The sequence below is a fragment of the Numenius arquata genome, chromosome 10 (assembly GCF_964106895.1).
Source record: "Numenius arquata chromosome 10, bNumArq3.hap1.1, whole genome shotgun sequence".
Lineage (NCBI taxonomy): Eukaryota > Metazoa > Chordata > Aves > Charadriiformes > Scolopacidae > Numenius > Numenius arquata.
In genome coordinates this window covers 22,334,985-22,347,012 of record NC_133585.1, presented here as the reverse complement: position 1 = coordinate 22,347,012, position 12,028 = coordinate 22,334,985, and the positions used below count along the sequence as shown (strand labels likewise).

General features: G+C 47.5%; 1 protein-coding gene across 2 annotated transcripts in view; it reads left to right on the top strand.

The window, feature by feature from the left end:
- SGMS1 (sphingomyelin synthase 1) overlaps positions 1–12,028 on the top strand; it is a 78,724-nt gene that overhangs the window by 31,091 nt on the left and 35,605 nt on the right. The window contains exon 1 of one of the 2 annotated variants that reach the window (XM_074154735.1): positions 6,295–6,638. The exons of the other annotated variant lie outside the window; for it this stretch is intronic. The gene's annotated coding sequence lies outside the window, so the exon portion shown is untranslated. Of the gene's footprint in view, positions 1–6,294; positions 6,639–12,028 lie in introns of those variants that run through there. 2 annotated transcript variants of the gene reach the window in all.

Sequence of the window (12,028 nt, the reverse complement as noted above, 5' to 3'; positions counted from 1 at the left end):
GCTTTGAATTGGGGGTCTGATTGTACATCCCCTGTATGAAAGCAAATTTGAGAGTGAATTGCAGTAACGCAGTGTGCCACCTTGTTGCTCTCTGCTGTTTCCCCTGGGGGAAGTCCTGGGTGTTAGACTCTGCAGAGCAACCCTGGCTTCTGATGGCAGAGCCACCGCTCAGCAAATCCAGGTGTTTCTCCCCGATGATCTGAAGGGCAGCCGTGGCACTTGCCCAGGAGCAGCAGAAGAACGTACACACCCTGCATCCCAGGGAAGCACACGTGATGAGCAAAAGGACTGATTTTACCCATTTACAAAGATGATGCCGGTTAGACGAGAACTCCAGAGATTTAAGCTGCCTGCGTGGCTGGGACAATACGAGTGATACAGAGGCTCGCTTCATCAGCAGCGAAGGTTCCGTGTCTTGGTGGACCTCCAGGATGCATGAGGATACCACTGGTGTTTCTGCTATCCTTTTTACAGGTTCCAGTCACAGCAGGCACATGGGGATGCACACGTGTGTGTATGTGATCCCTCAGAGCTGTCGCAACATGGTAGAGTCCCGTGACCGTGTGCAGGGTCAGATGCAGAAAGGGAGTGAACCGGGAGCTGCCCATGAGCAGGTCAGCCAGCCAAAGCATCGGGAGGTTGCAAAACTCATGCGAGGTCAAAGTACAAACACGTGTTCAAATATAACAACACAACATATTTCCTAATTCGCTCCTGAAGGAGGAGCAGGGGATGTTTCCAGCAGACACTGATTTGCTGGCAGGTTGCGTGATCATCCTTATTGCAAGTGATTTAAAACACACCTTTTGTTCTTGCACATGTGCTCAAGCAAGCGATGCTGAAATTAGCTTCTTTGTTGGAGGAAAGATTTTTGTTCGGGTAACTCCGTTCAACTTCAAAACAGGTTGAACTGTTCATAGGAAAAGAAAGCGAAGTGTGGTTTCCTCTGGACGTTACTCCATGAGTCACACGTTATATGACACAGCATTCCTCTCTGGAAACTTAATTGCTGGAGCTGGTGAGTACATCAGTACTCCAGAACCACCCTTTGTGTTTGATACACCTAAACACTTAACGTGGCATTTCTGGAAGTTATTTCAATAAATACTTCGTCGATTTTAAAGTCAATCTTTTAATGTTTCTAGTTTAAATCAAATCCCCATTAAGGTAAACTTAATGACATTTTTTTCAGTTTCAAAAGCAACTGCCTGTTCTTAACAGCCTTGCATAAGAATTTGCAATGGCTGTTAATGATGTAATACAGAAGTAATAATAATAAATATTATTATTTTATATATGTAATAACAAAGTTTCAGGTTATTTCTCAATAGGAAAGGTGATAGATTGGGGGAGTCTACTGTGCTCTCTTTTTTTTTTTTTTTTTTTTTTTTTTTTTTCCCTTCTCCTTAGCTACTGGTCTGTTCAAAATCATGTGTTAGATCAAACAGGAATATACACATTTGCTGGTTGAAACCCTCAGAATACAGGGTGGAGCAGTGATGGCCTTTAGTGATGAGCATTTTTGCATTTTTAATAAAAGCACTTCATTTCTGGATCATAAAACAGATGTGCTGAAAGGTCTTTGTGAACGCTGTTCAAAACTTAGCGATGTCCTCGATTCTGTGTTTTCTTTACAGAGACATTTCAGCTTAAGTGGTTTAAAAAAACCCCCAGCTTGGAGCTGGAAGAAACAATAAGCTTGATATAAATAATAAGCAACAGGATTAGTTAGGTTCACGGCACGTCTGGAGAGCTCTGTGTTACAGATTGCACAGTGAGTTTGCTATAAACTAGGTCACTTGTTTTTGGGGGCGAAAGTGCTGAAAGAGTAATGAGCGGCAATTTCAGAGTGGCCTGGGTTGTTCAGCATATTGTGATAGTAAATACTAAGTAGAGGCTTTGATGCTCACAGCAAACAGTAATTCAGTGCAATAGCTAATGCTTCCTTTCAAATGAGCAGGTAGTCACATTGTAGTTAAGACCAAATAGCTTCTCTCTGAAGAGAATGGGCTGTATATTTCAAATAATTTTAAAAACGTTGTCCTCGAGCTGTTGTTGAACGTGGTGTTTTAAAGTGTTTTGAAGGAAATGCAGGTCAGAGTAGCTTTTTGATGCTCTTGTAGCACATTTTTCCTGATACATCCGTGATCAGAGTCAGGATACTCGAAGGAAAAAAAGACAAAAGTGCTTAAAAGGGTTTTGGGATGTATATGGAGATGTATGGATTTATATTGCTCATGTGAAGCAATAGGAACATACTCTCTCTGGTGGGTGTTGATCCTAGAAATCAGTAATTAGCCTTTGAACTCATCCCTGCTTTTGTGCTGGTAGTGGTCCTCGGTAGCCAGCAAGCCTCGTGCCTCCCTGCTGCGTCCTCTAAAAATGCTTCGTTAAGGATGTTCGTTAAGTATGTTCATTAAGTATGTTTCTTTTATTTGTTTAGGGCTTTACAGGATATTGAGTTGTATCTGTCTGGACACATGCAATATTTAAATGCTTAATGATTAAACATGTTGAAAAGGTGTTCCCAAAGCTTGCTTTTAATTACCTGTAATACTTGTCAAACTGTTGTCTCTTCTCCCTTCTGGCCCCACCTCACTCGTGGGAAAACAGGGCTGGCTTTGTTATGTGCCTTGAGGTCACTGAACACATACAGTCATAGATCACTGCGGGGAAAAAATGGAAAGATAACATCTTCTGGGGTAATAAAAGAGCATTTTTGTCAAATGTGAATGCATTTATTCTCAGAAGTGAGTTATTAAGTTGGCCTCTGTCTTCACCAGGTGACTTCTGCTGTCCCATTAGGTGTGTATTGGCCCAAAATAGACATGAGTGTCATCTACGTAACACAGAATCCGTGGCCTGTAGTGTGTCTTCTAATTAATCCTTTGATTTCTTATATATTTGCTCAATGGGAAGAATTTACAGAATTGCTACCAATTGAATTACATCTAAGAAATCTTTAGGAAATGAGTAATTCCAGTTCTACTCCAGAATCCCTCCTAGAAAGCGGGGGAAGGTTGGGCAGATGCGTCTGTTGAGTGTTATGGAGCTCAGCTAAAAGACTGCTGGAGAAAAGGCACTGGGAGCTCACCAGTGGCTTACTTCAATCCGCACTTCCCATCTCTTCTCAGATTTTAAATAAAATGGGCTGACTTGGACTTGATTCTCTGGCCTGCTGAAGGTACAGCCTAACTGTTGAAGTCCTTTCTAAAAGAGCTATGGAAAAGGATATCTGATGGTTGGTTCACTTGGGCTAGGGTCTGCCAGCTCCCATTAGTGATGATCTGCAGGAAAAGGAGAATAAGCCTTTGTGGGTTTTAATTCTTAAATTAAGGAACAAACAATTTGAGAAAGGGACAAGTTGGACCATTTAAGCAAGGTGCTTTTTTTTGTTGATCTTTGAAACAAAAGACTTTTAAAATTAATTAAAGGCAGGGGAATTGGCTCGGCTTACTGAAACGACGAGATGTTCGCTGTGTTCTCCTTGAATTGGTGCTTGCAGACGTACAACTTGATGTTCAGAGTCCTTCTTCGAAACTTCCCCATCCCTCTCCTCACCAGTATTTGAAGGTTAGTGATAAACCCATGGACCTGTTTGGCTTCTGGACTTCGTGGAGGAGCAGATTGTGAACACGTTGTTGCATTTGATACCTGGCTGTCTCTGTGTTAGGAACAAGGATTGGTGGGCCATGCATCTATTAAAAAAACTGAAACCAACTACTCCTTAAAAATGCTTGTCTTCCATATGACAAGATTAGTTTGGAGGCATCTCTGTGTGCGGCTTCTGAAAATACTTTTTCCACCCTGTATTTCTTTGATGGGGCTCTGCAGATTCCTTGGCATTACTGGCTACAGGCTCCCTCTCCTGGGGGGGGAGTTCAGAAAACCTGATGCTGCCATTTGTTGATGCAGGTGTCTTTCTTTCTCCCCGCCCAACGTTACTTCATCCTGGGGTGGAAGCAGGTCACTTCACGTACCTCAGACTTCACTCCTGGACATTAGCTTACAGTGGAATGCAGAGAGTCCTTGCTCCCATCTCAGCTGCTTGAAAACACTCTGCCAGCGCTGCTTATACCATCAGTCTTTCCAACATGTGGCTGAATCAGGGAATTGTCAGAGTTGGAAGGGACCTCTAGAGCTCATCCAGTCCAACTCCCCTGCCAAAGCAGGGTTGCCCAGAGCACATCACTCAGGACGGCATCCAGGCGGGGCTTGAAGATCTCCAGAGAAGGGGACTCCACACCCTCCCTGGGCAGCCTGTTCCAGGGCTCTGCCACCCTCACCGTGAAGAAGTTCTTCCTCATATTTGAATGGAACTTCCCGTGTTCCAGCTTGTGCCCGTTGCCCCTCGTCCTCTCACTGGGAACCACTGAAAAGAGTCTGGCTCCATCCTCCTTCAACCCACCCTTTAGGTACTTGTAAGCATTGATAAGGTCTCCCCTCAGCCTTCTCTTCTCCAGGCTAAAGAGTCCCAGCTCTCTCAGCCTTTCCTCATCAGGGAGATGCTCCAATCCCTCCATCATCTTTGTTGCCCCACGCTGGACTCTCTCCAGTAGTTCCCTGTCTCTCTGGAACTGGGGAGCCCAGAACTGGATGCAGTATTCCAGTTGTGGCCTCACCAGTGCAGAGTAGAGGGGGAGAATGACCTCCCTCGACCTACTGGCCACACTCTTCCCTGTGCAGCCCAGGATGCCATTGGCCCCCTTGGCAACAAGGGCACATTGCTGGCTCATGGATGGTTTACTGTCCTCCAGGACCCCCAGATCCTTCTCCTCCTTAAGTCTGCTTTGTATTGTGGTTTTGTACTCAGTCACACTGACCTCACTGTCCTGCAGTGCGTGGTCAGTCCTCTGTTCCTGCTCATGCTCACCAGGGATGCTTCACACCTTCCTTTCCCTCTTACCTTTGCCACCTCCTATATTTGTGTACGGGAGGTGCTAGCTTCCTCAGTCCTATGTGTTTCCAGTCCTCACTGTGTCTCTTGGGATAAAAGCTGGATGCATGCCCTTGAGGACTGGTGATGCTGCCTACTCTGGCACTCTGCCGCTGGTGGCAGCAGTGTGATGGAGCCAGAAACTTCATAGAAAGGTTGAGGGTTTTGTTGTTTTGCTTTGTTTTTAGCACGGTGAAGTATGACTTTGCCTGTCGTAGTTTCACTGAATTTCACTGAATTTTTTTAGAGTTGGAAGGGACCATATAGATCATCTAGTCCAACTCCCCTGCTGAAGCAGGATTGCTTAGAGAATGCTACTCAGGACGGCATCCAGGCGGGTCTTGAAAATCTCCAGAGAAGGGGACTCCACACCCTCCCTGGGCAGCCTGTTCCAGGGCTCTGGCACCCTCACCGTGAAGAAATTCTTTCTCATATTCGAGTGGAACCTCCCATGTTCCAACTTGTGCCCGTTGCCCCTCGTCCTGTCACTGGGAACCACTGAAAAGAGTCCGGCTCCATCCTCCTTCAACCCACCCTTGAGATACTTATAGGCGTTAATAAGGTCTCCCCTCAGCCTTCTCTTCTCCAGGCTAAAGAGTCCCAGCTCTCTCAGCCTTTCCTCATCAGGGAGATGCTCCAATCCCTTAATCATCTTTGTTGCCCTTTGCTGGACTCTTTCCAGTAGTTCCCTGTCCCTCTTGAATTGGGGAGCCCAGAACTGGACGCAGTATTCCAGTTGTGGCCTCACCAGTGCAGAGTAGAGGGGGAGAATGACTTCCCTCGACCTACTGGCCACACTCTTCCCTATGCAGCCCAGGATTCCGTTGGCCTTCCTGGCCACAAGAGCACAGTGCTTGCTCATTGTCATTTTGCTGTCTACCAGGACTCCCAGATCTTTCTCTTCGGAGCTTGGCTCCAGCAGGTCCACGCCTAACCTGTATTGGTGCCTGACATTCTTCTTGCCCAGGTGTAGCACCTTACACTTTTCCCTGTTGAACCTCATGAGGTTCTTCCTTGCCCAGCTCTCCAGCCTGTCCAGGTCTCTCTGGATGGCAGCACGGCTCTCCGGGGTATCAGCCACCCCACCCAACTTGGTATCATCAGCAAACTTGCTGAGGATACACTCTGTCCCCTCTGTGAGGATACACTCTGTCTGTTTGTTTTCTGGGGTTTTTTTTAGGGTTGGTCTTAACATCTGGTATTTATATACATAGGGAAAAATGAATCCTACCTCCCAGCCCTGCAGCCCTCCAGCTGGGCCAATGCGCCCGTCCCTCCTCCTCCTCCTCCTCCTCTTCCTCCTCCTCCTCCTCCTCCTCCTCCTCCTCCTCCGTCTCCTCCTCTCGCCCTTTGCTGACGCACTCAGCGGGGCGAGACAGCGTGGCCGGGGAGGGAGCAGCCACTGCGGCAGCCGGCAAGCGTTCGCCTCGTCGCCTCCAGTGCACCGCTCACCTCTCCTCTTCTCCTTTCCAGGCGCTTCCCGCACAGGGCTGGCAGGCTGGGGGAGAGGAGCACTGGCGAAGCCTGGCATGAGGCTGCTGGCGTGGGGAAGTCAAAAGGCAACTTTTAATTTGAAGGAAGTTCAGCTCACAAGGGGCCGCCGCCGCGAGATCCTCAGGACCAGGAGTTGCTCTGCTGAAGTGGCAGGGGGATCCTAAAACCCTTCAGCTTGCGGAGGCCTTGCTGCCATCTCCCTCTCGCTGTAAGTGTCACGTCTGGCTGGCAGCGGGGAAGACACAAAGTTGGCTGTTGTTATCTGCTACCCGATTTCCATGAGCGAGTGGCTCTCGGTTTCGGGATGATCCTGTTACAGTTACAAGGCGTGTTCGACTGCTGGTGAAGGGCCAGGGGCTGTGTTTCGGAATCTAGCAGAAGGACTCAGATATAATAAGATCTGAAAAACAGCTTTTGGGGATTTATTTTTTTTTTTAAAGGTGGCACTCAAGCTTGTGGTTAGTCTCTTTTATTTGTTGGTTAGGTTTTTTTGTTTGTGGTTTGTTTGGTTTTTTTCCAAATAAAAGCCAGCCAGGCTGCCAGCAACTGGGGCAGCAGTTATCTGGCTGGTGCGTATCCCTGTCTTGTCCCCCCAAAGTGTGTCCAGGGTCCGGCATGTTTCCCACAAATAGGTGTGTCTCTCACCATGGCTGGGCATTGAGGCACGGTGGTTTCTAGGTTTGGAGGTTTTGTTTGCAGCACACTGATAGGAGGTCATCAGAGTTATACGGTGTGGTGGCGGTGCTTGCTTGCACACACTAAAAGTTAGGGACAAGTTGCTGTCTCTTTTGCCATCCTGGGCACCTCTCCCTATCACTACCCCCCCCCCCCCCCCCCCCCTTAACTGCTGCCAGATATCCCCAGGGCAATTGCAGTGGGTGTTTATTTGAAACAGTAAGAGCAAGAATGTATCTTGGACTTTATGTGAGGTTTTTTTAGCAGTTGTACATAGGAAGAGGCAGCGCCATGCGACTGTGCTGATCCGCATGTGTCACCTGCAGCCCAAAAATGTGAATGTTTAGGTTGCAGAGGAGGGTGGCCCTGGACGTGTAGATGAACACAGTGAGTCACAGGGAAATGCCAGAAATCCTCTCAGTGAGCTGAACACGCTTCAGAAAGAGGTATGTAACTATCTGTAAGTTGTGTCTTAGATACGCAGCTGAGTCTTTCCACAGTATGGGATCCTATTGTGCGTTTCTGGTGTAGCTGCCTTTCCTTCTCATCATAAAGCTCTTCTTAGCTGAATACTTGAGAAAGCTTTCTAATAGAATTATAGTGATGAGTTGAACAGCTGGTTTTTTTACTCTGCTTTTGGGGAAGAATCTAAAAAACCTGAGTCTGCAGTAGCTCGTCTCTGTGTGTGTGTATTTATATATATAAACATATATATATAAAAAACATATAAAAATTTGTGTATATATACACACATATGTATACATGTAGAAGAGCAACTCCATATAAAGCACCCATATAAAAAATGGTTTTTTTAGAAGCAGGATGGAGTAAGCAAGTTAAGGGGAGCATCCATTTCTTCTTGTCCTTCAAGGAATATCATGCCTACTTCATGAGTTGATTTGGTTACGTAGGCAAAGGCAGGAAGGCAGATCATAACACAACACACTCTTATCAAATATCTGCTTACAGCACTGTCAGGTAAATCATTAACGCGTAGTCCCAGGGCTTGTAAAAGCTTCTAAAGAGGTTTCTCAACCCTGAAACTCCCTTTTTCTGGGAGGTAAGAACTGAAGTTACTTGCAGCGCTTGGTTCGTGCATAGGTGTTTGCTGCTGTTTGTACTAGTTAATAAAGCAATGTAGTCCAGTGGATTGAGGATGGGAGAGGACCTCCTCCCCATGCAAAAAGAATAAAACGCTTTCCTGAGCCAACAAGGAGAGGTGTACTACTGGACCTAGTTCTGACAAAGAAAGAGGGACTGGTGGAGGACATTAAGGTTGGGGGCAGGCTTGGCTGCAGTGATCGTGAAAAGATAGAGTTCAGTATCTTGGGTAGTATGTGCAAAACAACAAGTAGGATTGAAACCTTGGATTTTGGGAAGGCTAACTTCGACCTCTTCAAGAAACTGCTTAGAGAAATTCCATGGGTTAGGGCTCGGGAAGGTAGAGGGGCTCAAGAGAGCTGGTTGATATGCAAATGCTACTTTCTCCAAGATTAGGATCGGTGCATCCCTAAGAGCAAGAAATCAGGTAAGGGAAGCAGGAGACCTGCGTGGTTGAGCAGGGAGCTCCTGAAAAAGCTCAAGTGGAAGAAGGAAGTTTACAGTGCGTGGAAGAAGGGACTGACCGCTTGGGAAGAGCACAAGAATGCTGTTAGAGTATGCAGGGATGGAACGAGGAAAGCCAAGGCCTCCTTGGAATTACACCTGGCAAGGGATGTCAAGGTCAACAGGAAGGGTTTCTTCAAGTATATTGGAGGCAAGAGGAAAACTAGAGAAAATGTGGGCCTGCTGTTGAATGAGACGGGTGCCATGGTGACAGAGGATGGAGAGAAGCCAGAGTTGCTGAATGTCTTCTTTGCTTCAGTCTTTACTGCTCAGGCAAGCCCTCAGGAGTCCCAGACTTTGGAGGAAACAGAGCAAGTCTGGACGGAGGAAGACTTTCCCTTGGTTGAGGAGGATCAAGTTAGAGAACGGTTAAGTAAACTTGATATCCGCAGATCCGTGGGTCCTGGTGGGATGCACCCGCAAATGCTGAGGGAGCTGGCAGAATTCATTGCTGAGCCACTCTCCATCATCTTTGAAAGGTCCTGGAGAACAGGCGAGGTGCCTGAGGACTGGAGGAAAGCCAGTGTCACTTCAGTCTTCAAAAAGGGCAAGAAGGAGGACCTGGGAAACTACAGCCAGTCAGCCTCACCTCCATCCCTGGAAAGGTGATGGAACAGCTTGTACTGGGCGTCATCTCAAAGCATGTGGAGGAAAAGAAAGCTATCAGAAGTAGTCAATGTGGATTCACCAAGGGGAAGTCACGTCTGACTAACCTGACAGCCTTCTACGATGGCATGACTGGATGAGGGAAGGACGGGGGATGTTGTCTACCTTGGCTTCAGCAAGGCTTCTGACATGGTCTCCCACAGCATCCGCATAGGTAAGGCTTAGGAATTGTGCATTAGAAGAATGGACAGTGAGGTGTATTGAAAACTGGCTGAAAGACAGAGCTCAGAGAGTTGTGATCAGTGGCACAGAATCCAGTTGGAGGCCTGTAACAAGTGGTGTTCCCCAGGGGTCAGTACTGGGTCCAGTCCTCTTCAATGTATTCATCAATGACCTGGATGGAATGTACCCTCAGCAAGTTTGCTGATGCCACGAAACTGGGAGGGGTGGCTGACACAGCAGGAGGCTGTGCTGCCATACAGCGAGACCTGGACAGGCTGGAGAGTTGGGCAGAGAGGAACCTGATGAACTTCAACAAGGGCAAGTGTAGGGTGCTGCACCTGGGGAGGAATAACCTCCTGCACCAGTACAGGATGGGGGCTGACCCGCTGGAGAGCAGCTCTGAGGAGAAAGATCTGGGAGTCCTGGTGGACAACAGGATGCCCATGAGCTGGCAGCATGCCCTTGTGGCCATGAAGGCCAACCGTCTCCTGGGGTGCAGGTGGAGGGAGGTCATCCTTCCCCTCTGCTCTGCCCTGGTGAGGCCCCATCTGGAGTACTGTGTCCAGTTCTGGGCTCCCCAGTTCAAGAAGGACAGGGAAGTGCTGGAGAGGGTACAGCAGAGGGCTACAAAGTTGATGAGGGGCCTTGAGCATCCCTTACGAGGAAAGGCTGAGGGACTTGGGTCTTTTTAGTCTGGAGAAGAGCAGACTGAGGGGGGATCTATCAATGCTTATAAATACTTGAAGGGAGGGTGTCAGGAGGATGGGGCCAGTCTTTTTTCAGTGGTGCCCAGGGACAGGACAAGAGGGAACGGGCACGAACTGGAACATAAGAAGTTCCACCTCAACATGAGGAGGAACTTCTTTCCTGTGAGGGTGGCAGAGCCCTGGAAGAGGCTGCCCAAGGGGGTGGTGGAGTCTCCTTCTCTGGAGACATTCCAAACCCGCCTGGACGCCATCCTGTGCAACCTGCTGTGGGTGGACCTGCTTTGGCAGGGGGTTGGACTAGATGATCTGCAGAGGTCCCTTCCAACCCCGTATCATTCTGTGGTTCCTAAGGGAGCAGCTCAAACTTAGGCAGAGGGGAAAAAACAGCATGCCAGGCTGCTTGGTGGGATCAGCTCATGCATTGCTGTCATTCATGAAGAACCATAGGTGGATAATGCTTTTACTTCATGTTAGCAAAGAACTTGTGCTCTGAATCATTTTTGGGAGGAGGGTAGTCAGTGTTTCAACTCTTCATCGAAGTAACTCAAGGCCAGGAAGAGTTTGCAGAAAATGGCAATTAAGACTCATGGTTATCCACAAACTGACAAGAGCGGCATGCTTTTCTGGGCTGTTGCTGATGCCTGTAATGGAGAACAAGTCTGCAGTTGCTGAATTGCTTACTTTCTGCCGCTGACCTCCTTGTAAATAATGTAACTCATTAATGAAACTAAATTTTAAATGGGTTTATGGCTGATGGGCTGTTTTGCTCAGTTTTTGTTTCTTGGGATCCTGTGATTTGAATCTGGTTGAGCTGGGAAGATTTGCTGTGGGTCTTGTTGTGCTTAAATCCACACCAGGCTTCTGTTTTGCCTGACTTCTGTTTCCTTAGGTGTGTAAGAAACGGAGGCATTTGATATTTATAACCTATAGAGTCCTATCTGCATTTGCTTTAACTTTTGATCGATTGTGTTTGCAATAAGCCTATTTTGAGCAAATAACTTGAAGTATAGAAAATATGTAGCATATGAAAACACGTTATATGAAGAATAGCAAAAGTAGCCTCATTTGCCGTGCTTGCAGCCATTGCTTGAACAAAAGAAAAAGGGCTTAGGTCAAGAAGGGCTTAAGCTATTCTAGTTGCCTACATCCAAGAGCATGACTCAAAACTTCCAGCTAAACTCTTAAGCTCCCTGAATCGGTGTTGGAGTTGTGCCTTGTCCTCCCCATGCTGTGTCCCTTTTAGGTGCCAAGCTCTCAGCCTGGCTGTCCTACGTGGAAGGTCTGCCTGCTCCTACAATGAGATTTTCAATTTTCTCTCTGGAGATGCCTGGACCTCGCTTTAAAAAAAAAACCCAAATCCCAAAGCCTGCTTCATGCCGTTCCACATGGCTCACCGCCTCGCACAGTCTGTGCTCTGTGTCCTCTGGTTTCCATCTGCCTGGGAAAGCTCAAAACTGCTCTTGCTGCTCAGGAGAGTGCCATTGTTGCTTGCCTAACTTTACAGGGCTACTGCACGGTATCTTTTTAAAGCTGAGCTTTTTGAAGCTGTTCTGCTTCGTAAGGAGAGAATTCAGGGTTTGCCGTGTGTCTGTCTTACACCTAGTAACAAGTGTCTGGAGGAGGAGGTATCCAAACCTGGAGGAGAAGATGAATCCAAACCTTTCCCTGAGGGATGTGTTTGTTTAAGGAGGTTTCTGTTCCGGGGACATCCCAGCAAGCGCTCTCAAGTGCTGTATGAGATGGTAACGCTGGCTCAGGCAGCTAAGCACAGAAGCGGGTCCAT